Source organism: Tachyglossus aculeatus, chromosome 7 (genome assembly GCF_015852505.1).
Source record: "Tachyglossus aculeatus isolate mTacAcu1 chromosome 7, mTacAcu1.pri, whole genome shotgun sequence".
NCBI lineage: Eukaryota > Metazoa > Chordata > Mammalia > Monotremata > Tachyglossidae > Tachyglossus > Tachyglossus aculeatus.
Genome location: NC_052072.1, coordinates 40955396 through 40982161, shown reverse-complemented (window position 1 = coordinate 40982161; position 26766 = coordinate 40955396).

Below are 26766 nucleotides of genomic sequence, written 5' to 3'. Positions count from 1 at the left end.
ATGTATTGGAGTACGTCACTCAGGCAGGGGTGACAGACATCCACAAACCACTTAGCCACAAACAGAAATTAAACCATTTATCCATGCATATATACTGCACCCAATCATGCCAAGACGGACATTGTTAGAGCAAAGTAGAGTAGTAGAGAGAGAAAAAAGTGAAGAACTGTCATTATTGCCTTCTCCACTAACAAGCCAATGATTCAGCAGCAACTGGGTAACAAAGAATCCATGAGAATCAGTGTAGATGGGCATTGAGAGTCTTTGCAGAAGAACAGTTACTGTGGCTCTGCACACAGTAAATGCTCAATAAATATGATTGATTGATGGAGAAGCAGCATAGCCTAGTGGAAAGAATATGCACCTGGGAGTCAGGACCTGGGTTTTAATCCTGGCTCTGCCACTTGCCTGCTGTGTGATCATGGGCAAGTCACTTTACTTCTCTGTACCTCAGTTTCCTAATCTGTAAAATGGGGACTAAATCCTATATCCTTCTGCTTAGATTGTGAGTCCTACATGGGACAGGGACAGTGTCCAACCTAATTATCTTGTATCTACCCCAGTGCTAAGAACAGTGTTTGGCCCACAGTAAGTACTTAAATACCACCATTATTATAATTATCATTAGAGATGAAGTCCAGTTAATAAAGTGCAAACCTATGGGGGAAAAGCCAAAAATATTCTTTTCTCCTGCTTCCCTGTGCATTTCTGAGAATAAAACCACATTTTATTTTTCCCTATATGACAGGGAGGTGATGGGGAGAGTACAGTCAGGACCCAGTACCCATTTTGAGGAAAATTGGGAGTAAATGGGGGCCTTGAGTGTGAAGGCCACCTCCTCCAAGAAGCCTTCTCTGACAAGGCCCTCATTTCCTCTTCTCCCACGCCCTTCTGTGTTGCCCTTATATTTGTATTTACACCCTTTATTCACCCCTCCCTTGGCCCCCACAGCACTTATGTGCATATCCAAAACTTATTTCTTCTTATTATTATTATAATTATTACTACTACTAATAATAATAGTATGTGTGCCAAGCACTGTACTATGTGCCAAGCACGGTACTAACCACTGGGGTGGATACAAGTGAATTGTGTTGGACAAAGTCCCTATCCCTCATGAGGCTCACAAACTTGATCCCCATTTTACAGATGAGGTACCTGAGGCACAGAGAAGTGAAGTGACTTGTCCGAGATCACACAATAGACAAGTGGCAGAGCTGATATTACAATCCTCTCCTCCTCCCTGCATCTTCCTCCTCCTCTTCCTCCTCTCCTCCTCCCCATCTCCTCCTCTTCCTTGTCCTATCCTCCTCCTCCTCCCCCCCATTATCCCATCCCTCTGCCCTACCCCCTTCCCCTCCCCACAGCACTTGAGTATATTTGTACATATTTATTACTCTGTTTTATTAATGATGTGTATATAGCTATAATTCTATTTATTCTGATGGTATTGACACCTGTCTACTTGTTTTGTTTTGTTGTTTGTCTCCCCCTTCTAGACTGTGAGCCCATTGTTGGGTAGGGACCGTCTCTATATGCTGCCGATTTGTACTTCCCAACTGCTTAGTACAGTGCTCTACACACAGTAAGCACTCAATAAATACGACTGAATGTATGAATGAACCCATGACCTTTTGACTCCCAGGCGTGTGCTCTATCCACTATGCCATACTGCTTCTATGAAGCAGATGTTGATTGGTAAAATGAACTAAGATTATCAAAAGAGCCGTACTGACCCAAAAAAGTTGTGCTCTCTGGGATATTGCTTACCAGGGAACTCTAGAAAACAACTTTGCAAGGCAACTGCAACTTTTTCTGATTAATTCCTTTGTGGCAAGTCTTCACTCAGCAAAGAACTTTACAATGGTCAGGATATCATTGTGTCTACCCTGTGTGCGTATGTACCCTGTGAGCTGTCCAGGCAACAGCAGTTTAGGGATTCCAATGGCTTCCTTCTGCTCATATGTCCTATCCAGCAGAACTGGTTTGCTAGAGAACAATGCTTCAGTGCTGGAGAGCTGAAAGCATTTCAGTCGTTGTTGGCAAACCTGTCCTGCTATTTGATCTTGAGTATGCTTCAGAGATGGTTTGGTTGAGACTGAGGAGGTGTAATTACACATTTGAGACTATCACCCATGTCTCTTATCCAGATCTGTATAGGAATATAGGGCACATGGACTGCATCTCACCTGACTATCTTGTATTAAGCCCAGCACTTAATAAAGTGCCTGGACATAGTAAGTACTTAATATATATACAATTATTATTACCATTATTACTTGTGGGTGAGAATGTCTGAGGATCCGTACACTAGTGTCTTTGTTCCAAAATATACAATAATTTTTGCTAGTAAATATATATGCAAAATGAAATTGTTGAATTACAAAGTATTTACTAATATGCCGTATGTTTCCATATATCCTTGACATTGTCTACTATCTTAGACTATTATTAAATCAACATTGGAATTAGAATTTTTTTTTTCAAAACTTGTGCTGATTTTTTAGCCCTTTTATTTATGTTGACAACTGACTTTGCATGAAGAACATACAATCTAAATAAAGTGTTGTATTTATTGGAAAGAAATGATCCGTTCAAGTTTGATCTCTGCTAATACAAGCTCTTAGTGAAGGAATGATAGTGATTTTTTTCCTGAATACAGAATCTAGGTTTCCAATTCAGGCAGGTTGATATAGGGAAAATCTTTATTATCTCAGTATTATCGATAGAATAATAGCCTAAATACAGTGATGTTTTGTAGTGGAATTCAAGGTTGTAAGCAGATAAAGCTGACAGTTTAACTAAGTAAGAAATGTATCAACAATAGGAGCAGGACTTGGCTGTGTTTTGAAAAGTCTTTTTTCACAAGACAGAGAGAGGGGCAGAGGGTGTGTGTATTAAGATGGCACTACATTTGCATTCAACCAATGGGGAAATGGAGGACTTAAGATATAGAGCTACAAGAATTAGAGTAAAATAAATAAAATGTACTAATCTTCAAGATTTGTTTTGTTGCAAATGTCGACCTGAATTAAGGGAAATTGGCTGGAGAGGTTCATGGGAGGGAACATCTTTTATAGTCTTTTATAGTCCTGTCTCTTATAATTGCTCAATTTTATAATAGGCAATTTTTAAAAGCTACTTAATTTCCTCATGTAGGTTCTAGAAAAAGGTTAATAATCAATAGTAACTAGCAGAAAATTTAAATAAGTGGGGTTTCTTGTATCATTTTTATGACTATAAAGGATTTGGCTGTTTATGTAGTCTGCTGGAAAGTGTAAGATAATATATAAAACTATTCTCAGTGTAATAGTGTGCCTTGATTACTGCATCAGACTTCTTGCTAATTTCCCTGACTTTTGTCTCTCTCTCCACTCCAATCAACCAATTAATCAATAGTGTTTATGAGTGCTTACTGTGTGCAGAACACTATATAGGCACTTGGGAGAGTACAATATAACAACATAACAGACCTGGTAGGTACTTTCTCTGCCCACAAGGAGCTTACGGTCTGGAGGGAGAGACAGACATTAATATTAATAAATACCTTATAGATAGGTATAATAAATTATAAATAGGTACATAAATGCTGAGGGACCAAGGGAGAGGTGAATATCAAGTATGCAAAGGACAAAGGGATCCAAGTGTGTAGGAGTGCATACTCCAGTCTGCTGCCAGGGTCATATTCTTAAAAAAAAATCAGCCCTTATCCCCAGTCCTCAAAAACCCTCCAATAGTTGCCCATTGACTTCAGTATACTCAACATGCTCTCTTCCTCTGTTCTAACATCACTGATCTCCTACTTCAATCCAGCCTTCACACTTTGTTCCTCTAATGCTAGCTTACTGACTGTCTCGATCTCATCTATCTTGCCACTGACCCCTTTCCCACATCCTCCCTCTCCTTCATATCAGAGAGTCCTCCACCTACCAAGCCATTCAGAAATCACATTTTCTAAGAGGTCTTCCCTGAAGAAGGTCTCATTTCAATGATTAATTGATTGATTAATAGTAATAGATGTTTGGATGAAGTCTATCTTCAAAAACAACAGAGTAGGCTAGGTCCTAAAACTTCATAATAGAGAACCTTGCAGAAGAATTAATTACAGCGCTACTGACGTGCCCAGCACAATTTGCACTCCAGAAAGGGGACATCAGGAAGAATTCATGGATTCATGAACACTAAGCATTGTCCAGTTTCAGGGACTGCCTTTTCTGTGCTTAATATTATACTAAACACTTGGAAAAATATGATAGAGGTAAAAATACAAGGTCCCTGCCCTCAAGAAACTTACAATCTAGTGGAGGAATATAGATTTATCCCTTGAGTCCCTAAAAGGCGATTCATTTTGGCCATTCTCCTCTGGATCCCCTCCAGTCTCTCCACTTCTGGTTTTAAATGTAGGGGACCAAAGATGAACAAAACAGCCAATAAGGGCCTGAAAAATGCAGGGAATAGTAGAAAGCATGGCCCAAGGAGGTGCAAGGATGAGTGAAATAGAGGCAGAAGCAAGGGTAGGCCTGGGGCAGTTTAGATCTTGTCATGTCTGGGAATTTCTCTAGCTTGGATCCAGGGCTCTGGCTGGGAAGTAGCAATCAATCTATCAGTCAATCATATTTATTGAGCACTTACTCTATATGCAGCATGGTACTAAGGGCTTGGGAAAGTGCAATAGAAATTCATTCATTCAATCTTATTTATTGAGTGCTTACTATGTACAGAGCACCATACTAAGCCCTTGGGAGAGTACTCTACAACAATAAACAGACACATTCCCTGCCCACAGTGAGCTTACAGTCTAGAGGGGAAGACAGACATTAATATAATTAAATGAATTACATACATGGGCATAAGTGCTATGGAGCTGGATGGGGGCAGTGAATGAAGGAAGTAAATCAGGGTAATGCAGAAGGGAGAGGGAGAAGAGGAAAGGAGGGCTTAATTGGGGAAGACCTCTTGGAGGAGATCTTCCTTCAGTATAATAGAGTTGGTAGTGCTCTGGAGGAGGCAAAGGCCTCATGCCACTTCTGCCACCCACACAGTCCTGTGGCCCAGATTGAATTTCCCACTTCAGCCCCAAGACAATGCTTCTTCCCAGCCAGGACTCCAGGCTTAAACTGAGGGGATGTCCAGAGTTTGCAGTGATATTTTGGGGCTGACTATCAAACTCACCGAGCTGTGGTGTGTGTGTGACGTTATAATGATACAATGTGACACAACAATGCTATTTCACCTAGTGTTACACACAAGAACATAGTTCCAGTCATCTCTGGTTCAAGAATTAGTGTTCAGCTTCTACATGTGATAATTCTGTTAATATGACTATGTATCATTTTAAAATATGGACACAATACTCCTGCACAGTAATAGATAGTGCTTAGATATTATTTGAGGTACATCTACAGTTACCAGATCTACATCTCCAGTGCTGATCTCACTCCTCTGAAGTCTTGCATTTCCCCTTGAGTTGAGGACCTCTTTACCTGGGTGTCCTACAGACAATTCCAAGTAAACATGTCCAAAATTGAACAGCTTATTTTCACACACAAACCTGTCCTCACTCTGTCTTCCCCATCACTATAAATAATACCTCTATCCTCCCTAACTCACAAGCTCATGATGTTGGCATTGTCCTTGACTCTTCTCTGTCATTCCACTTACACAGTTAATATGTCACCAAATACTGTAAGGTCCACAGGAACCAACAGGATTTGCTAAAATCTTCCATTTCCTTTCAATCCAAACAGATGGAAGCTTATCCAAGCATTTATCCTATCCCATCTTGACTACTGCATCTGCCTCCAGCTGACCTCCCTGTCTCTTGTCTTTTCCCACTTCAGTCCATACCTCACACTGCTGCATGGGTTTTTTTCTAAAAAAAATTCAGTTCATGTCTCCCCACTCCTTAAGAACTTCCAAAGGCTGTCCAACCAGCTCTACATCAAGCAGAAACTCCTTACCATAAGTTTTAAAACACTCAATCAGCTCACTCCATCCTACCTCATGTAACTGACCTACTACAGCCAGCCCACATACTTTATTCCTCTATCACCAACTTACTGTGCTCCAGTCTCAACTGTCTCCTGACTGCCAAACCCATTCCCACATCCACCCCCTAGCCTGGCACTCTCTCCCCGTTCATATGTCCCACCCCTCTCTCTCCACCTTCAAAGCATTACTAAGGTCACATTTCCTACAAGCAGTCTTCCCCAATTAAACCCTCTTTTCCCCAGCTCCTTCTCCCTTCTGTATTGTCTATACACTTGGATCTTGACCTTTGAGCATTTGATATTCACTCTTTCCTGAACTTCACAGAACCTATGTACATATTTTAAAAACAAATGTTATAATTTTTAATGGTGTTTGTTAAGTGCTTACTATGTGCTATGCACTGTACTAAGTGCTGGGGTAGATTCAAGCTAATCAGTCCATGTCCCACGTGGGGCTCACAGTATTAATCCCTTTTACAGATGAGGCAACTGAGTCACAGAGAAGTTAAGTGACTTGCTTAAGGTCACACAGCAGACAAGTAACAGAGCCAGGAATAGCACCCAGGTTCTTGTGGCTCCCAGGCCTGTGCACTATGCTACACAATTTCTCTTATAAAAATAATTTGTTTATGTTAAGGCCTGTCTCTTCCTCGACCATAAACTCACTGTGGGCGAAGAACATCTCTGCTAACTCTGATGTATTATACTCTCCCAAGCATTTAGTACAGTGTTCCGCACAAAGTAAGCACTCAATAAATACCACTGATTTGACCCAGTTCTTTTGTTGTTTAACAGACAGATTCTTCTCCCTGCCTGGTTGACTAATATTCTCTATTTCTGCCATTTTATCTTTTTTTGTCACTTACTATCCTGTTTCAGAAGGATCATTTTCTAATGAATCAAGATTACTTTGAATAGATGTTATTTGTGCCTGGCAAAGTGTTGTGAGTCCTCCTGATTTAGAGCCAAAGTGTATAATAAGAGATTACAAAGTCTTGGCTTGGTGATTTTTCTCAGAATCATTAGCCCATATAGAAGACATATCACCATGCTTTTATTTCAGGCAACACAAACTGGAGATGAATATATCCAAATAGGGAAACCTGAAAAATGTCAGCTTTCCTCCCAGGATATTTAATGCCATGTTATGGAACTCTGAGATACAATCATTAAACTCTTCTTTCACAACTAGGACTCCTTAAAATCAAAAATAAAAGGGCAATTTCCAACAAATGCTTAATGTAAAGCTGTTACATTTTCTCCTGGCTTTTTTGTTACCTTGCTCCTAAAAATCAGTCCTTCTGTATTTAACAAAATAGGTAGAGCAAAATGCAAAAAAACCCAGAGTAATTCTTTAGCTCTTACTTTTTTAAAAAAAATGCCAATGATAGGAGACCAAAAACTTAACTTTAATTTAGATATTGATTATTTTAAAGACAAAGACCTGTTTGTGTTCAGAATACTATCATAAAGCACCAAATCAATCAATCTATTTTATTTATTGAATGCTTATTGTGTGCAGAGCATCATACTAAGTGCTTGGGAGAGTACAAGTGCTTGGGAGAAGCAGTGTGGCTCAGTGGAAAGAGCAGGGACTTTGGAATCAGAGGTCATGGGTTCAAATCCCAGCTCCGCCAACTGTCAGCTGTGAGATTTTGGGCAAGTCACTTAACTTCTCTGTGCCTCAGTTACCTCATCTGTAAAATGGGGATTAAGACCGTGAGCCCCCTGTGGGACAACTTGATCACCTTGTAAGCACTTAATAAATGCCATCATTATTATTATTACAACACAATATAACAGACACATTCCTTTCCCACAGGAAACTTACAGTCTAGAGGGAAATCCATAAGGAAGCCCCAGTACAAATATATTCCAGACTGTTGCAGGTCTTACATTTTGTATTTTGACATTAAAGATTTCTAACTCCCTTGTCCATATGCTCTGGCTAATGCCTCGATACTGTGAAAAGCCCCACCTGTAATGAGGATTTGGTCCTTAGCATGTAATGATGAATTAACTGGACTAAAATTGGGAACATCAGACTACTTTTATTTTACCTTCAACATACTTTCTTTAGACTATTTTTAACTAGAATCCATTTATCCTTCATAACAATGGAAGCACACTATATTTCGAATGACCCAAGTTTGTAAGACATCCCAAAGAAACACCTACACTTTTCAAAAAGAGAAATCACACAGCACACATAACAATGTGATAAGACAATTGCCTTGTTCATTATTAAATAATCTCATTTTTAGATTAAGAAAGGTGGATTAAAAACAAAAAAGAAAAGATCCATCTCTTATGTGGGAGAAAAGCCAGTATCAATTCCCAGGAGATGAACTGAAATGTGTTTATTTGTATTGTATTCTTTTTGCCCCTTATTAGCATATGTTGTAGAAAATGAAAAATACTTTACAGTAATGAACTGCTAAATCCTTTCAGCATTTCTTTGTGAATATAAGAATCCATAACTTGGATCAATCAATCCAATTCATTCATTCAGTCATATTCACTGAGCACAGTAAGTGAGCAGAGCACTATACTAAGTGCTTGGCAGAGTACAGTGCAACAATAAACTGACAAATTCCCTGCCCACAGTGAGCTTACACTCTATCAGTGGCATTTATTGAGCACTTGCACAGTATTATAGAGAAGTTACATGGCTTGTGTGAGGACTTATGGCAAGCAGATGGGAAGAAGGCAGAGGAAGGAGAATGGTGCAAGGACTGGAATCTAGGCTTCCTGAATCCCAGTGACAATCTTGCAACTACAGAACTGTTGCAGTTTTTTTAAGCTTTGTTGTTAAGTTGAGCAATTTTTCCAGCAAATATATTAGAAATAATTTCACCCAACCTTTTGAAATTTCCAAGATCATCAGACACCACGTCCTTTCAGTTTTTCATTGCATATCATTGTCCGCAGAAAATGAGCTTTAGCTTTGAGGAAAGGGAATGTCATGAAACAAATCATCTCAAGCAGACTCAAATTAGGGAAACTGTACTAACTGTACTGGACAATGAGATCACAGAGAACTCTTCTCTTCATGTGCTGAAAAATATTCTGGTAGAAAAAAATAAAATCACTACCCACTTGGTTCCTGGTAGCACAATATCATAGCCATTCCATTGTAACATCTAATCCTACACTAAGGTCTTTACGTTACTGTTTTACTGAAGCATGTTTCCTACACCACATAAAAGGTATTTGTAAGCTTGTTGTAGGCAGACAATATGTCTACCAACTCTATTATATTGTACTTTCCCAAGCATTTAGTACAGTGCTCTATAACCCATAAGCACACAATAAATACCATTGATTGATTGCTTGACTGTTCTCATAATAATAGGGCTAGATTCAGACATTCAAACATTCTGGGGGTTGGATAATACTAATAATAATGATAATAATAATAAATACTCTGCACACAGTAAGCTCTCAATAAATGTCATGTATTAGTAGTAGTAGTGGTAATTAGTAATAGAAATTAGTAATAATGGCATTTATTAAGCACTTACTATGTGCAAAGCACTGTTCTAAGCGCTGGGAAGGTTACAAGGTGATCAGTTTGTCCCGTGGGGGCTCACAGTCTTAATCCCCATTTTACAGATGAGGTAACTGAGGCACAGAGAAGTGAAGTGACTGGCCCAAAGTCACACAGCTGACAATTGGTGGAGTGGGTATTAGTACTACTAATACCACTACTACTAATAATAATAGTGGTATGTGTTAAGTACTTACTATCTGCCAAGCACTGGGGTATATATGATAAAATCAGATTGGATGCAGTCCCTGTCCCAGTGGAGAGCACAGTCTATGGGTGAGGGAGAGAGGTATCTTATCCCCATTTTACAGGTGAAGAAACTGAAGTACAGAGAAATTGAGTGAATTGCCCAAGTTCATACATCAGCTAAATGGCAGAATCAGGATTAAAACCCCCCAAAATGTCCACTGACCATATTCTTCATGACGTAAAGAGCCATCAGGTCTCCCTGAGTGTACAGACAACATAGCAAAATGACATTCTATGTGCCATTTGATGCAAGCTCATTTCCCCATTGTAAACTGCTGCACCAGTGCCTCCTCCAAGTCCCCACATCTCCTTGACCAAACAATCTAGGCAGTTTAGTCCCTAGATCCTAAATTCTGCCCAATCAGCTGCCAATTTTGAGGAGGGAGAGGAGCAAAGATATTTTAGAGAAACTTTGTGGCTTTCATCTTCTGAAGGTCCTGTGCAGCTGTCCTCCATCAGGAGATAACCTGAAGCAGCAGATTACTTTGGCTTCCCACTGAAGCAGCGTTGCTCAGTGGAAAGAGCCCGAGCTTTGGAGTCAGAGGTCAGGAGTTCAAATCCCGGCTCCGCCAATTGTCAGCTGTGTGATTTTGGGCAAGTCACTTAACTTCTCTGTGCCTCAGTTAACTCATCTGTAAAATGGGGATTAAGATTGTGAGCCCCATGTGGCACAACTTGATCGCCTTGTATCCTCCCCCCAGTGCTTAGAACAGTGCTTTGCACATAGTAAGCGCTTAACAAATACCATTATTATTATTATTATTTGAAGGAAAGGACAATCACAGCATTTTGACCCCTGAGGGCTCTCTTACAAGAAGCCTGACTGGTGACGTTCTAGACCAATTTACAGTTGACTCCAGAAGGACAGCCACTTTCCCTTCTGATCACCAATTTTATTCCTGATCAATTTCTCATTTCTCTACTCCAGAGCAACCAAGCCAAAATTTCCCTCTTTATTCCATAATAGGGGAAGTGGAAAGGAATGGGTCTGTGGAGTCTGAGGGGAACAGGGAACTATGTGGTGGAGAACCAGAGAGTCAAAGTACCTCCTGAAGTCTAGTGAAACCCTGGGACAGTAACCAGAATTACTCCAAATTCCCATGGGGCACTCTGACTTGGAGCCTTACCCAGCTCGATCTTGATTCCCCCCAAATGGTGTCTCCCTTGGACCCTCTGACTGGCCCGGGAGACCTTTCCAAGTCTCTGGAAGTGCTGATCATTCTCCACAGCAACATTTACTGAGAACTTCTTGTGTGCAGAGCCCTGTAGAAGACACGTGGGAGCACACACAACAGAAGTTAAATGCACGGCCCTTGTCCTCAAGGGACTTACAACAAATGCAGTCTTCAAGTGATTGTTGAATCTCCAGGATGTTGGGATCGTACACCAGTACAGTAATAATAATAATGGTGGTATTTGTTAAGAGCTTACTATGTGCCAAGCACTGTTCTAAGCACTGGGGTAGATGCAAGGTAATCAGGTTGTCCCACAGTGGGGCTCACAGTCAATCCCCATTTTACAGATGAGGTAACTGAGGCACAGAGAAGTTAAGTGGCTTGCCCAAGGTCACACAGCAGGCAAGTGGCAGACCTGGGATTAGAACCCGTGTCCTCTGACTCCCAAGCCTGTGCTCTTTCCACTAAGCCAATCTGTTTCTCTGGCAATAGTTTGACAAAATACCCGTTTCACATTTCACTATGCTGCCTTTCGAATTTTGAGCATCGCAGATATTATTCCTAAAGAATATTGAATTATATGAATTATATTGAATGGTGTGTTAGAAGTTCTAGGGCAAAGACTTCATACTCTCCTGACTTTATTGAATAATAGCTTTAACTTTTTATATCACTTTTATTGGTTTTTGGTACATCAATAATCTATAATATACCATAGAAGCATGTACCAGAGAAGCAGCATGGCTCAGTGGAAAGAGAATGGGCCTTGGAGTCAGAGGTTATGGGTTCAAATCCCAGCTCCACCAATTAATAATAATAATAATGACATTTATTAAGTGCTTACTATGTGCAAAGCACTGTTCTAAGTGCTGGAGAGGTTTCAAGGTTATCAGGTTGTCCCACGTGGGGCTCACAGTCTTAATCGCCCTTTTACTGATGATGCAACTGAGGCACAGAGAAGTTAAGTGACTTGCCTAAGGTCACGCAGCTGACAAGCGGTGGAGCCAGGATTAGAATCCATGACGTTTGACTCCAAAGCCCAGGCTCTTTCCACTGAGCCACGCTGCTTCTCTAGCCATGTTGCTTCTCTGCCAGTTGTCAGCTGTGTGACTTTGGACAAGTCACTTAACTTCTCTGTGCCTCAGTTACCTCATCTGTAAAATGGAGATTAAGACTGTGAGCCCCACGTGGAACATCCTGATCACCTTGTACCTCCCCAGCGCTTAGAACAGTGCTTTGCACATAGTAAGTGCTTAATAAATGTCATCATTATTATTATGAGAAGCAGTATGACCTAGTGGGAAGAGCACAGGCATGGGAATTGACAGACCTATGTTCCAGTCCAACTCCGCTTCTTGGCTGCTGTATGACCTTAGGCAAGTCATTTAACTTCTCTGTGTCTCAGTTACCTCACCTATATAATGGCAATTAAAGCTGTAAGCCTCATATGGGACATGGGTTTGTCCAACCTGATTATCTTATATTTACCCCAGTGTTTAGTAAAGTACTTGCCACATAGTAAATGCTGAACAAATGCCACAAACAAAAAATCAATGGTTCAGCATTTTTGAACAATTGGTAAATATCCCTACAAATGTTTTTAAATGTTACTAAACTATTTCAATTGATTTTCTATTTTTCTATTGCCATTCCTTCTGAACAATTCTTGTGAATCACTAATTCATAAAGGTAATGGGTAAAACTAACTCAAAAATTGATTAATCAGACTCATCCTCTCATCACAGAAATCAGTATTTTGGGATATTTGAAGATATCTGATATCTGAAAAAAGCTCTCTTTTTTAGATTTATCATTTTGAATGTTTTAAAAGAAAGAAAGAATGAATAGATTGGTAGTGACCTCACTTTTCATCTCCATGTTGTTAGTTCTGGCCTGGAGTAGGCCAACTTATTACCAGTTGGCAGCTGTTAATTCATTCATTCAATTGTATTTATTGAGCGCTTACTGTGTGCAGAGCACTGTACTAAGTGCTTGAGAAGTACAAGTCAGCAACATATAGAGATGGTACCTACCCAACAACAGGTTCGCAGTCTGGAAGGGGGAGACAGACAACAAAACAAAACATATAGACAGGTGTTAAAATCGTCAGAACAAATAGAATTATAGCTATATGCATATCATTAACAAAATAAATAGAATAGTAAATATGTACAAGTAAAATGAATAGAGTAGTAAATCTGTACAAATATATATACAAGTGCTGTGGGCAGGGGAAGGAGGTAGGGCGGTGAGGATGGGGAGGAGGAGAGAAAAAAGTGGGCTCAGTCTGGGAAGGCCTCCTGGAGGAGGTGAGCTCTCAGTAGGGCTTTGAAGGGAGGAAGAGAGCTGGCTTGGGGCATGTGTGTAGGAAGGGCATTCCAGGCCAGGGGAAGGATGTGGGCCGGGGGTCGCTGGTGGGACAGGCGAGAACAAGGCACAGTGAGGAGGTTAGCAGCAGAGGAGCGGAGGGTGCGGGCTGGGCTGGAGAAGAAGAGAAGGGAGGTGAGGTAGGAGGGTGAGAGGTGATGTAGAGCCTTGAAGCCGAGAGTGAGGAGTTTTTGCTTGATTCATAGGTTGACAGGCAGCCACTGGAGATTTTTGAGGAGGGGAGTAACATGCCCAAAGTGTTTCTGTACAGGGATAATCTGGGCAGCAGAGTGAAGTATAGACTGAAGTTGGGGGAGACAGGAGGATGGGAGATCAGAGAGGAGACTAATGCAGTAATCCAGTCAGGGTAGGATGAGAGATTGAACCATCTGTTTGAACCCCAGCTGTTCTGCGGCTTAGAATGGATTGTTTATTTAAATTCAGTTCCCATAAGTGTCCCTTTGCCAAAACCACCAGGATGTTTGGCACCTCACTGATAATCCTTCCAGAGGGGAAACAGTTGATTTTACTTCCAATGCTAGAGCTAAATCCTTTAGATTTCAAGGAAAGTCCACTTATGGTGGTCTGAATGGATAGAAGGAAAATTTCTACTAGGTGTTTCAACATTATTCCTGTTCTAAGGATGTAGAAAAAACCTTCATTAATAACTTATTTCATTTACAATTTTGGTATATAAGAACCAAAGCTGAGTGACCTAGTGGAAAAAGCATAGACAAGTGGCAGATCAGTCAATCAATAAATGGTATTTATTGAGTACTAACTGTGTGCAGAGCTTGGGAGGAACTCGTGGTCTAGAGGGGATACAGACATTAAAATAAATACATGAATTACGGTTGTTTAAATGAGAGCTGTGGGGCTGAGGATGAAGTAAATATCAAGTATTTAAAGGGTACAGATTAAAAGGCATAGGTGACGCAGGAGATCGTGTTACAGTGAGTAAATTGGTATTAGAGGAATGAAGTGTGCAGTCTTCGCTGTAGTATGAAATCAGTGAAGAATCAGTAGATGGGTTAAGCTAATTGAGTGCATTAAAGCTGATGGTAAGGAGCTTCATTTTGATATGGAGATGGACAAATTCTCCAATGGACAAATGGACAAACCATTGAAAGTTCTTGAGGAGTAGTAAGATGTGACCTGAACATGTTTAGAGAGATGATCTGAGCAGCAGAGTGAAGCATGGACTGGAGTGGAAAGAGACAAGGCAGGAAGTTCAGCCAGGAGGCTAAGCAGTAGTCAAGGTGGGATATGCTGAGTCCTTTGTTCAGCATAGCAGCAATTTAGATGGTGAGGAAAGGCACGATTTTAGTGATATTGTGAATGCATAACAGACAGAATTTGGCGACAGATTGAATATGTGGGTTGAATGAGAGAGATGAGTCGAGGATAATGCCAAGGTTAAAGATTTGTGAGTTAGGGAGGATAGTGGTGTTGTGTATTATGGTGGGAAAGAGATGGGGGGGACAGCATTTGAGTGGAAAGATAAGTTTGGTTTTGGACAAGTTTAATTTAAGGTATTGATGGGACATATGGGTAAGGATGTTCTGAAGGAGGGAGAAAATATGGGACTGTAGGGAAGGAAAGGTCAGAGCTGAAGTGATAGATTTGGGAGTCATCCATGTAGAGATGGTAGTTGAAGTCATGGGAACGAGTGAGTTTTCTGAGGAAATGGATGGAGTTGGAGAATAGAAGATGTCCCAGAACTGAGCCTTGAGGAACTCCCACTGTCAGATTTCAGATTTTTTTAATGGTATCTGTTAAGTGCCACTCTCGGGGTTGCACCTGGAGAGTTTCCAGTACTCTACCAGTCTCAACTACAGGAGGGAGAGTCAAGCAGAGGCATATCTATGCCACTCCTAGCTTGGGCAGTGGCTACCTAGTGGAAAGCAATCTGCTACAATTCAAATCTCACCTGTGCTGGGCAGCAGCGGCATGGGAGAAAATCGAGGGTGGAGACTCAGGTTCACTGCATGGAAGGAAGCAGTGACAAATCACTTCTGTATTTTACCAAGAAAACTCTATGGTACACTACCAGAATGATTGCAGATGGAGGTGGGGCATTCTAGGAGAGCTGTTTCCATGGTGTCACCATGGGTCAGAGGCAACTCGACAGTATAATAATAATAATAATGATGGCATTTGTTAAGCATTTACTAGGTGTGAAGCACTGTTCTAAGTGCTGGGGGGGATACAAGGTGATCACGTTGTCCCACTTGGGGCTCACAGTCTTAGTCCCCATTTTACAGATGAGGGAACTGAGGCTCAGAGAAGTTGACTTGCCCAAGGTCACACAGCAGATATGTGGCAGAGCAGGGATTAGAACCCATGACCTCTGACTCCCAAGCCTGTGCTCTTTCCACTGAGCCATGCTGCTTGTCTTGCAAGACAAGACAAGACAATCTGTTAAACACTTAGTACCAGGCACTGTACTAAGCACTGGGGTAAATACAAGCTAATCGGGTTGGACGCAGCCTGTGTTCTACATGGTGCTTGTAGTCCTAACTCCCACTTTACAGATGAAGTGATTGAGGGACAGAGAAGTTAATGTCTTGCCCAAGGCCACACAGCAGATGAGTGGACCTCGCTCTCACCTGTCCCGCCATCGACCCCCGGCCCACGTCATCCCCCGGGCCTGGAATGCCCTCCCTCTGCCCATCCGCCAAGCTAGCTCTCTTCCTCCCTTCAAGGCCCTACTGAGAGCTCACCTACTCCAGGAGGCCTTCCCAGACTGAGCCCCTTCCTTCCTCTCCCCTCGTCCCCCTCTCCATCCCCCCATCTTACCTCCTTCCCTTCCCCACAGCACCTGTATATATGTATATATGCTTCTACATATTTATTACTCTATTTATTTATTTATTTATTTTACTTGTACATATCTATTCTATTTATTTTATTTTGTTAGTATGTTTGGTTTTGTTCTCTGTCTCCCCATTTTAGACTGTGAGCCCACTGTTGGGTAGGGACTGTCTCTATATGTTGCCAACTTGTACTTCCCAAGCGCTTAGTACAGTGCTCTGCACACAGTAAGCGCTCAATAAATACAATTGATGATGAGGAGGAGGAGGAGGAGGAGAGGCGATCAGAATCCATGTCCTTCTGACGTCCAGGTCCCTGCCCTATTCACTAGGCAATGCTGCTTCTTGCCAGATGTAAAGGAGGAGGGAGTTTCAGGCAGGAGGGAGGGCATAAACAAGAGGACTTGATTGAGAGAGACAATAATGGAGGCACTGTGAGTTGGCTTAAGAGGACCAAAGCATGTGAGCTGTGGTGTAGTGAGAGAGAAGTGAAGATTCAAGTAGGGGAGAGAGAGTAGAATGTCTTGAAGGAAATGTCTTCTGTTTGATTCTATTAAACATCATAGCATCTTCTATGTCCTGGAAAACCAGACACAAATGTATTTTCCAAACTCTGCCTTGTTTTTGTTTATTTTATTTTATTTTTCAAAATTCATAAAAGGCACAATACAAGCATAGCCTAGGTCATAGCCACCCCTTAATACATCCTTCCTAGGCATTTATCCAAAATTGTTACGTTACTCCAGGTTGAATCATCCTATAATAAAATCTACATTTTTTGATGCCTGTATGCTTTGCAGAAGTCCAACCTCAGGAAGAAGGTAATAGTTTAATTTCATCTCACATTTGCACAGTGGTTGTTTACTCAATTTCTGTTTTTGACATTTATCTGACCTAATTAAAACCATTTTAATTAGATTTAATTAGTTTTCTGCTCAATTTCCATGATTTCTTGACATGTTTCCACTTCCCAACAAAATTATAAGATATAAATTTAGCTATGTAAGTGAAATACGGATGGCATGGCTGAATCACACAAAGGTTGAGAACTCAGTTCCTCTACGTACATTGTGTGTAAGATCGGAACAGATTTGAATTTCACAAAACATTGTGAACATTCTCTATGGGGATTTTTCCATAGAGGTATAAAGACTAGGACTCTGGCCCAATGCTTCCCTTTTTAACTGCAATTTCTTTTAGAAGAAAAACCAATTACTACAAAAGTGTTTTAAAAACTGTCATGCACATCAATTTCCCTTCTGGCCCTAAATGTTTCCTAAGGCAGAAAGTACCACATGGCTGTTAGAAAGAGCTGACATAAGCTTACAGTCCAATGAAAAGATTCAGATCAAAGCTGAGGCATAAGGCTCTGTCTGTGACAGAATTTCCTTTTTTTTTTCCAGTTTTGTGCAAATAAAACAAACCAGTGTGAATTAAATCACAGACCTTATCCTCCACTCTTTGCCTTGGTTTTGCTGCAAACATTAAGAATTCCAATCAAAGCTGAGAGAGACGCGCACACTGTGTTTCCTACTTTGAAACACCTTCAACGCCCAGGATACACAACCTACCTTGTGGGAAGAGGCCTTGCCCCACCCTGAACTATGTTTTATTCCAGTCAACTGCTCACATCATCATGAATATTTTAAATGTGGCACTTTGGAGCTCCAAGATTTTTTTCCCTAAATTTTGGAACAAAGCTTCCCCCTTGCCACCATTAAAGCAGTATGAATGGCTAAATGCATTGCCAAACACATTTTTACATCTCCACGAACTCATGATAATTCTCTTCAAGTCCACTGAGCTTGATATTAATAGTCCATGTAAAGAAAGTAAGACCATGAAAGAGCATAAAAAGCTCACTGAAAGGGAACCCCTGGAGAATGAAAGCCTTTTCAAAGCACGCCCTGAGTATTGGGTTCGATTTGCCCTGGGCCTATCATAGGTTGATTCTGCCTTTCATGGTAGAGTGCAGAGTCCAGTTAGTCTTCTACTAGACTGTAAGCTCCTTGAGGGCAGGAATCTTGACTACAAACTCTTTTGTTTTGTACGCTTCCAAGCACTTAGTGCGGTGCTCTGCACACAGCGCTTTGTAAATTTCATTCATTCATTCATTGTATGGAATGCCTGTGCAAAGGCCTGGAACAGCCTAACTTTAGGTGTTCTGAATGATGATAATAATATTTCTTAAGTACTTACTATGTGCCAAACACATTTGGCTGGAGTGGATAATCAGATCCCACACTGGGCTCACAGTCTAAACAGGAAGAAGAGCAGATATTGAACATTTTGGAGATGAGGGAACTGAGACACAGAGAAGTTGTTACTTACCCAAGGTCATACAGTAGGTCAATTGTGGAGTCGGGGTTAGAACCCATGTTCTTTGGTTCCCAGGCCTGTGCTCTTTCTACTAGGCCACGCTGCTTCTTTGAGATTATACTTGTGTGGAAGAAGAAAGATATAGCAGACAATAAAATAAAGAGGTCTTCTGCATTTAATGTCTCATCTTTCCACCCTATTTTTCCCCTGTATTGACCCTCGACCACTTCCACCACACCTACTTGGTTATTCTTCTCCCCTCCCTCCATTCTCACCACAGGATTTATCGAGGTGTAATGGATAGAGAGAGCACGGGCCTGGGAGTCAGAAGGACCTGGGTTCTAATCCTGACTCTGCCACTTGGCTGCCATGTGACCTTGGACAAGTCATTTCACTACCTAATGCTAATTAGCTATATTAAAAAGTTTAACTTATTTAGCTACTTTACATGGATATATTGGCCATGAGACCTAATCTTGGGAAATTTAATGGATAGCAATTCAAGCAGTGTTGCTCAGTGGAAAGAGTACGGGTTTAGGAGTCCGAGGTCATGGATTCTAATTCCGCTCCGCCACTTGTCTACTGTGTGACTTTGCACAAGTCATTTAACTTCTCTGTGCCTCAGTTACCTCATCTGTAAAATGAGGATTAAGGCTATTAACCCCATGTGGGACAACCTGATTACCTTGTATCCCCCCCAGTGCTTAGAACAGTGCTTGGCACATAGTAAGCACTTAACAAATGCCATCATCATTATTATTATATTATTATTTACCACATCAATCAAGCATATTTATTAAGCACTTACTGTGTGCAGAGCACTGAACTGAACATTTGGGAGTATACAGTATATCAAATAGGTAGACACATTCCCTTCCCTCAGTGTCATTTATGAGAAATTCTAGAAGATAGAGACCAGGTTTTTTAGAACTCTGACTCACTGCTAATGTTTCTTAATATCCAACGATGCTTTTGAAAGGCTCTTTATCAGTAAAGCTTTCAAAATATCCAACAACATATGCAACTTGAATCAAAAATAAAATATGGCACATTACCCAGATGTTTAAAAATCACATATTTTAGCATTTTTCCCTGGTTGGGAAACTCATTATAATGGAATTGGATTTTGAAATTAAACATCCCCTTTGTCCTTGGTCAAGATATTCAGCGTGCTCTCAGGGTGCTATTGGAATTTTATTGACATTGTAGTAAGCAGCCCAAACGTAGTTGCATTTTCCAACTGTTAGAGATTTTTGTGTATTGTTAAGAACAAAATTATCTCTCTCTGTTCTGCATGCCTCATATCTGCAGTGCGGATAGCTAGTGCTTATTTTCCTCTAATTCCACATGCAGAATACACAGCTAGGATCTGCAGTGAGGATCAAAGACAAGAATGTTGACCTATATATGTGGGAATAACTTCACTCACTATTGGCTTGCAGCCACTTCTGGGGTGGAATACCACAGCTCCTTTAACAACCTCTCAGCAAAACCACCTACTTGAGAGATGTCCAGGAAAGAAAAAATAATCACAATTCCAAATTGCAATTTAATATATTAAAAATAGTTTTCCCAATAAGCACCCCATATTATGAGCTTCGTATGAATTCAGAAGTTCTTTGTTAGGAAATGCTGCAGTTTGAAAATCTAGGGTGCCTCAAAAAAGTCCTTTTAAAAACAATTAAGAGGCTATTAGCTACTGAATGGAACAATAATGCAACTATTAATCTTCATGCTCAAGAAGTGACAGCTACAAACAAATATTTGCAAGCATAGGGATTTATCTTAAAAGAAATATATTACATGCACACACACACACACACACACACACACACACACATGCATTCACACACCCCTTGGGTGCTGTTCATTTTCAATACTTTTTGAAAGGCAATTTGTAAATTAACTTCAAAGAATAATAAGGTGCGAACAAATTTGGGAACTTCTGAAATGAAAGGAAGTTGTTAAGAACTATAATTTTAAAATGGGAAAGATGTCTTAAATGCTGAATAGCATCTTTGCACTGAAAATGGGAAAGGGAGCCCTGTTTCACTGACCAGTTCTGGGGTCCACTGGTGTTCCAAAGTGGTGCTGGGCCTTAATCATGAGAAATAGCAGGCAACTTCAGTGCGCTCCTCAGTCCAGGGTTCTTTCAGAGGTTTCCATTAGAATGCAAGCTCCTTGTGGGCAGGCGATGAGTCTCGCGTTTACATTATACTTTTGCACGGACTAGGTAGGATGTTTTGCACCCAGTGAATGGGTGCTTAATAAATGGCATTAATGCTACTTTTTTTTCCTTTCCTTCAGAGCTTATTACTGCACAGCATGGAAGGAAATGGGCAGGAAAAGTGGAGTTAGAGTCAGAGCCTAAGTTCAAATGGCTACAAATTTGGGGGCTCAAAGTTGAATAGGAGTGGAACCATAAAGGTGGGATTAAGGGACTGAGAAAAAGGCTGACTTGGCTCCTCTGCTGCTGTTGCCCTCCTCCAACATTCACATTTATTGTCACTCTTTCTACCATCCACCACCTCCCAATCCCAGGCTTTTTTCTACCACCAGAGCTGCTGCTGCCCTGTCCCTTCTCTTCCTCTGTTGTCCAGCTAAAGTAATCCTGCCTGAATTACTGTTTGCCTGGCCAAAGGTGACAAAACTAGTCCTCTGGGTGATGGATAGATGTTTCCAGTGCAGATGGATGCATCATCCATTTGTGCCCATTCACAACCTAAAGGGTCAGGACTGTTGCGCAGCAATACCTATGGTGGAAGATGGAGAGGAAGAAGAAGAGAAGAAGAGAAGGTCTCGCTTCCTATATTGATCAATCTATGATATTTATTGAATGTTTATTATGCACAGAACCCTGTCTACTAAATGCTTAGGAGAGTCCTTATACTCTGCTACTTCCCCTATATGAAATGTATTTTAATGACAGTCTCCTCCACTAGATTCTAAGCTACCTGGGTGCTTACAATCTAGTGGAGGAGACAGACATTAAAATAGAATTCATATAGGGAAGAGGCAGAGTACAAGGATATGTACAAAAGTACTGTGGGGTTTGGGATGGAGTGAGTAGCAAAGTGCTTATGGGTATAGAGCCAACTGCATAGATGACACAGAAAGGAGGGTGAATAGGGTGCGGGAATTAGAGGCTAATCAGGGAAGGCTTCTTGGAGGAGATATGGTTGTAGAAGGAAAGAAAGTCCTTCCTGCATTAGGCTTATTGGATAGCAGGGCAGAACCTCCCGAAAGTGAAAATGTCCTACCCAATTTTGGACTTCTGATCACTTTAACCCAGGACCACATTCAGAAGGCATTGATCGCAGTATGGCTTGAGACCCTGGTAGATAAGAAGAGCAAGTGGAGCAAGTGGAGAAGAGCAAGTACAAGTTGGCAACACATAGAGACAGTCACTATCCAACTTGTACTTCCCAAGCGCTTAGTACAGTGCTCTGCACACAGTGCGCTCAATAAATATGATTGATGATGATGAAGTGGAGGTCAGATCCAAGTCAGCAAGTTTTTTATGTCCATTGAGGACTAAAGCCGGATGGTGGGTCTGGAGCAAAAACACATGGCTGCCTCAGAACAAGACCCTGGGAAGACAAGGGACCACACTTTTGTGGAAGCTATAATTCTATTTATTCTGACAGTTTTGACACCTGTCTACATGGTTTGTTTTGTTGTCTGTCTCCCCCTTCTAGACTGTGAACCCGTTGTTGGGTAGGGACCGTCTCTATATGTTGCCAACTTGTACTTCCCAAGCACTTAGTATAATGCTCTGCACACAGTAAAAGCTCAATTAATACATTTGAATGAATGAAACTGATGCTTGGGAATGCTGGGTGGAGAGGTTGAAGCCTGTCCCCAGTTCAGTGGTGGAGTAAAGAACAGGAAGCAGGGGCTGTAGCTAAATTAAAGCTACTTGACAGATGGTGTCAGCCATTTGTCATCATCATCTTCTAGACTGTGAGCCCACTGTTGGTTAGGGACCGTCCCTATATGTTGTCAACTTGTACTTCCCAAGCGCTTAGTACAGTGCTCTGCACACAGTAAATGCTCAATAAATACGATTGATTGATTGATTGATCATCAACATCATCAATGATATTTATTGAGCACTTACTATGTGCAGAATACTCTACTAAGTACTTGATCAAGATCAAGCACAGCAAGATCAAAACTGCTAATCGTTGACAGTGAGGAAGCCTAGTATTTTAGGGACCATATTAGCGAGGCAGGAATCACTTTTTCCAGAAGTGGTTGAAGTCCAGGTCTCCTGCTTAGCAAGTTTAATTAAGAAGCAGATCTACCCCATCATTCTTAGTCCTATTTCTGCAGGCTGGAAGCAGAGGGCTGGGGAGAGCTTGCAGAAGGAGGGCTACCTCTTCTCCCTGCTGGTCTTGGTAAGGGATTGTGGAAAAGGGCGATTCCCTATCTCCTTGCCATTCCATGGCAGGATTATATATATGTATTTTTAATAGTATTTGTTAAGGGCTTACTATATGCCAAGCACTGAACTAAGTGTTAGGGTAGAAACAAGCTAATAAGGTTGGATGTAGTCTATGTCCCACATGGGGCTCAGAGTTTTAATTCCTATTTTATAGTTGAAATAACTGAGTCAATCAATCGTATTTATTGAGTGCTTACTGTGTGAAGAGCACTGTACTAAGCGCTTGGGAAGTACAAGTTGGCAACATATAGAGACAGTCCCTTCCCAACAGTGGGCTCACAGTCTAGAAAAAAATGATGGCATTTGTTAAGCGCTTACTATGTGCAGAGCACTGTTCTAAGCGCTGGGGGGGATACAAGGTGATCAAGTTGCCCTATGTGGCTCACAATATTAATCCCCATTTTACAGATGAGGGAACTGAGGCTCAGAGAAGTTAAGTGACTTGCCCAAGGTCACACAGCAGTCATGCGGTGGAGTCGGAATTCGAACCCATGACCTCTGACTCCAAAGCCCGTGCTCTTTCCACTGAGCCACGCTGCTTTTGAAGCACACAGAAGTTAAGTGACTTACCAGGATCACACAGCAGACAAATGGCAGAGCTGGGATTAGAACCCAGGCCCTTTTGGGTTTGCAGCTGCAAGGGAAGGTCCAGGGATGAGAAGGTCCATAGCTGGTGGCCAAGCTCTTTCCCCTCCCAAGGATTCTGGTCTTGCCACTGCCTTCTGTCCAACCAGGGCTGTAGTAGAAGCTCACAGGAAAGGGGGCCTCCTCCATTTCTGGCAGTGTCAGCAACCAAACTTTGGCAGGGAGGATGCTTGTGGGTGGGAAGATGGCTCTTGCCTCTTCTGGGTGGGGGAAAATAATAATACTTGTGGTATTTGTTAAACTCTTACTATGTGCCAGGCAATGTACTAAGCCCTGGTGTGTATATAAGCAAATCGGGTTAGAGATAGTCCTTATCTCACATAGGGCTCACAATTTTAATCTGTATTTTACAGATGAGCTAACTGAGGCACAGAGAAGTTAAGTGACTCATCCAAAATCACACAGCAAGCAAGTGGCAGAACCGGGGTTAGCATTCAGGTCCCCTGAGTCCCAGGCCCATGCTCTTTCCACCAGGCAACACTGCTTCTCCAACATGTGAAGGGAGGGGGTAACATATAGAGTTGGAGGAGGGCTAAGTTGACACAGTTTGTTATTAAAGGGAGTCAAATACATAACTTCTGAGGTACATAGGGAAGCAAAATCAGCTCAAACAGAAAACAGTTTTTTATACTTCATCAGACTCTGAATTACATCACATCCAATAAAGACCTTATTACACAAGTTAACCTCAATTAGCCAGGATTTGAGCATATTACATTAATTTAAATGATGTCCTGAACCTTGATTTAGGCCTCAATAATTCAATTTATCCTATCACATATGTTCTTTCTCTTCTGAAATATGTCTCCTCTAACATGGAAGTCAACAGATGTTTATAAGAGTTGCACCAAGCCATTACACATCAACTAAGTTTGGGAAATGATTGTTTTTAGTAATCATTTAGTCTTAGGTTTTAAGTACAGTAAAATGAATTAAACTTATTCACTGTCATCATAAAAAGTCAAAAATATGAAAAGCCCAATCATATTATCTTACAACCACTTAGGTAAGCCACTTTAAAAATGGAGCTCATGCAGCTTATCCCAAAGATAAATAAAATGAGGCTATTGAATCAGAGTAGACAAGGAAGTCCAGTGACACAGGCCAACATCCTTTTCGGTGGGGCTGACCTTTTGAATGTGCCTGTGACAGTAGGGGAAGAAGAATCCCGTTGTCTGAAATGTCCTAATTCAGTGTACCGGACATCTAAACATGTGTTATCTAATTCCCTTCTCCCTTCTCACTATCATGAAATCTTCTCATCTCCCCTTCACCTAAGTATCATCATGGGACAAAATCCTATACTCGGTACTTGAGAGTCTTATGTGTTTCTCTAACTCGGGTTTATGTTTATGCTTAAATATTTCTGCCATTCGTTTATTTTTTAGAACTTATTATGTTTGTCATATTGCCCCCCAAGCAATGTTGTTATTTTAGGGAAGAAGCAACATTTTCAGATTCTTTTATAATTTCCTACATCACTTAGTATGTTGCTCTACATTTTGGGCCTTCACTAAAAGTTGAACCAACTAAAAGTCAGTGGAATGACTTTTGAGGACGATGGTAGTTGGAGACTTGGCAGTGAGTCAGCATTTGAGAAAATGATAAAAGCCAAAGGCGGTGGAGAGTTTCTTTCAAACCCTCTGGGGAATGGCCACATTGCTGACCTTTTGGACAAATATTCTGTTACTGGGACTTCTAAAACCAGAGATGGAGTAGCAGTGTAAATTCTGCCACTGAGATACTTCCCGTTTCATATTTTCATGCTATCAATGCAGTCTTCTGCTCAGCAACAGTGTATAAGGGGACCAGAGTGACCCAACAAAAAGGCACAGTGTAATGGGGAATTGCTCTGTGGCTGAAGCAAGAGATGTATATGTTGGCACCTTGGTTTCCTGTCTGAAACGCTTTCACTGACGTATAGTCCCTAGGCTCCTTGCTTCAGTTTTGTAATCTGACCAAGAAATCAACACTGCAGGTGGCCCAGCAGCCAGATGATTTACATGGCAAGAAAATCTCTTCAAGGAAAATAAACTCGGCCAAAATCATTTCTGACTTGGAAGAATGCAGTTTCAGATAGAAATCCCTAAGTAGCATTTGAAAGATCATCTAGGGCAAGAATTCTGATGCAAAAACATTGTTGAAAAATTCTTCCTGAGAATAATTTCACCCTTCTTTTCTCCTCACTTTACCTACTACTCAAAGGACTGTGATGAATGTTTGCTCTTTTATTCCCTTAAAGGTTAAGAGCAGGGCCAAATTAGTATTCAGCAGAAAGTGAACATGAGAGCTGATTATTTTCTTTATCAGGCTGCAGATTTGCTGAGTAACCTTGTTCAAGTCATTTAAAAACATGATTTGGCTCAATCATCTTATCCTGGAAATGGGCTAACAGATTCTGTGTTCCTGCATGACACCATGACAGTGATTCAGCATAATTTTTGAAACCTGCTTTCTGTAATTCCAAGAAAAATGGTCCAGAAAAAGACATCATTTTGAACAGATGAGATGAATACAGAGATCTTATTCAGTTAGTTCCCCAACAAAACTCATTATTCTTACATCAATTAAATATATAAGCTTTTAAAGAACTGCACAAAAGGGAAGCCTAATGAATTTCAGATTGTTCTAAATATTCTGTGCAGAATGGAAATGAAGATGCATAAATATAGTTAGTAGACTAAATATCTTATTTCTATAGCAGTTTTCATTATAATACAGAAAGGAATCAGTTCACCCATAACTGTAATGGGGCCACATATGGGCGGGGAATATAGCATCTGTGTATAAATAATTCATAGGAGGATGCAAAGAAAAATATATCCAAAGGAAAGTGACTTTAACGAGACTCTGAGTTAAAGTAAAGGGAGACGGGTAGTAGAGGGAATCTGGTCTGGGAGATTCTTTGATTTAAAGACAATGCTGTTGATGGATGATTACAATAGCTGAGTAGGAATTCAGTTAAATTTTCCAATTTCTCATTTCTGTAGTTAAAAATGAAAGCGGTTAGACAAAGCATGTGTTTGTGCATGTGTGTGATTGTATCACAGTCCTGCAGGTAAAATACATTGAAATCAGTGGTAGACAGAACAATTTTGCATGCATAAGACTTCATACACCTCTGAAATGCTTACTATGAACTCCAGATCACATGAGGAAAAGAAGAAATGAAAGAACCCTGTAAGGATGCTGACACTTGATTCAGAAGATC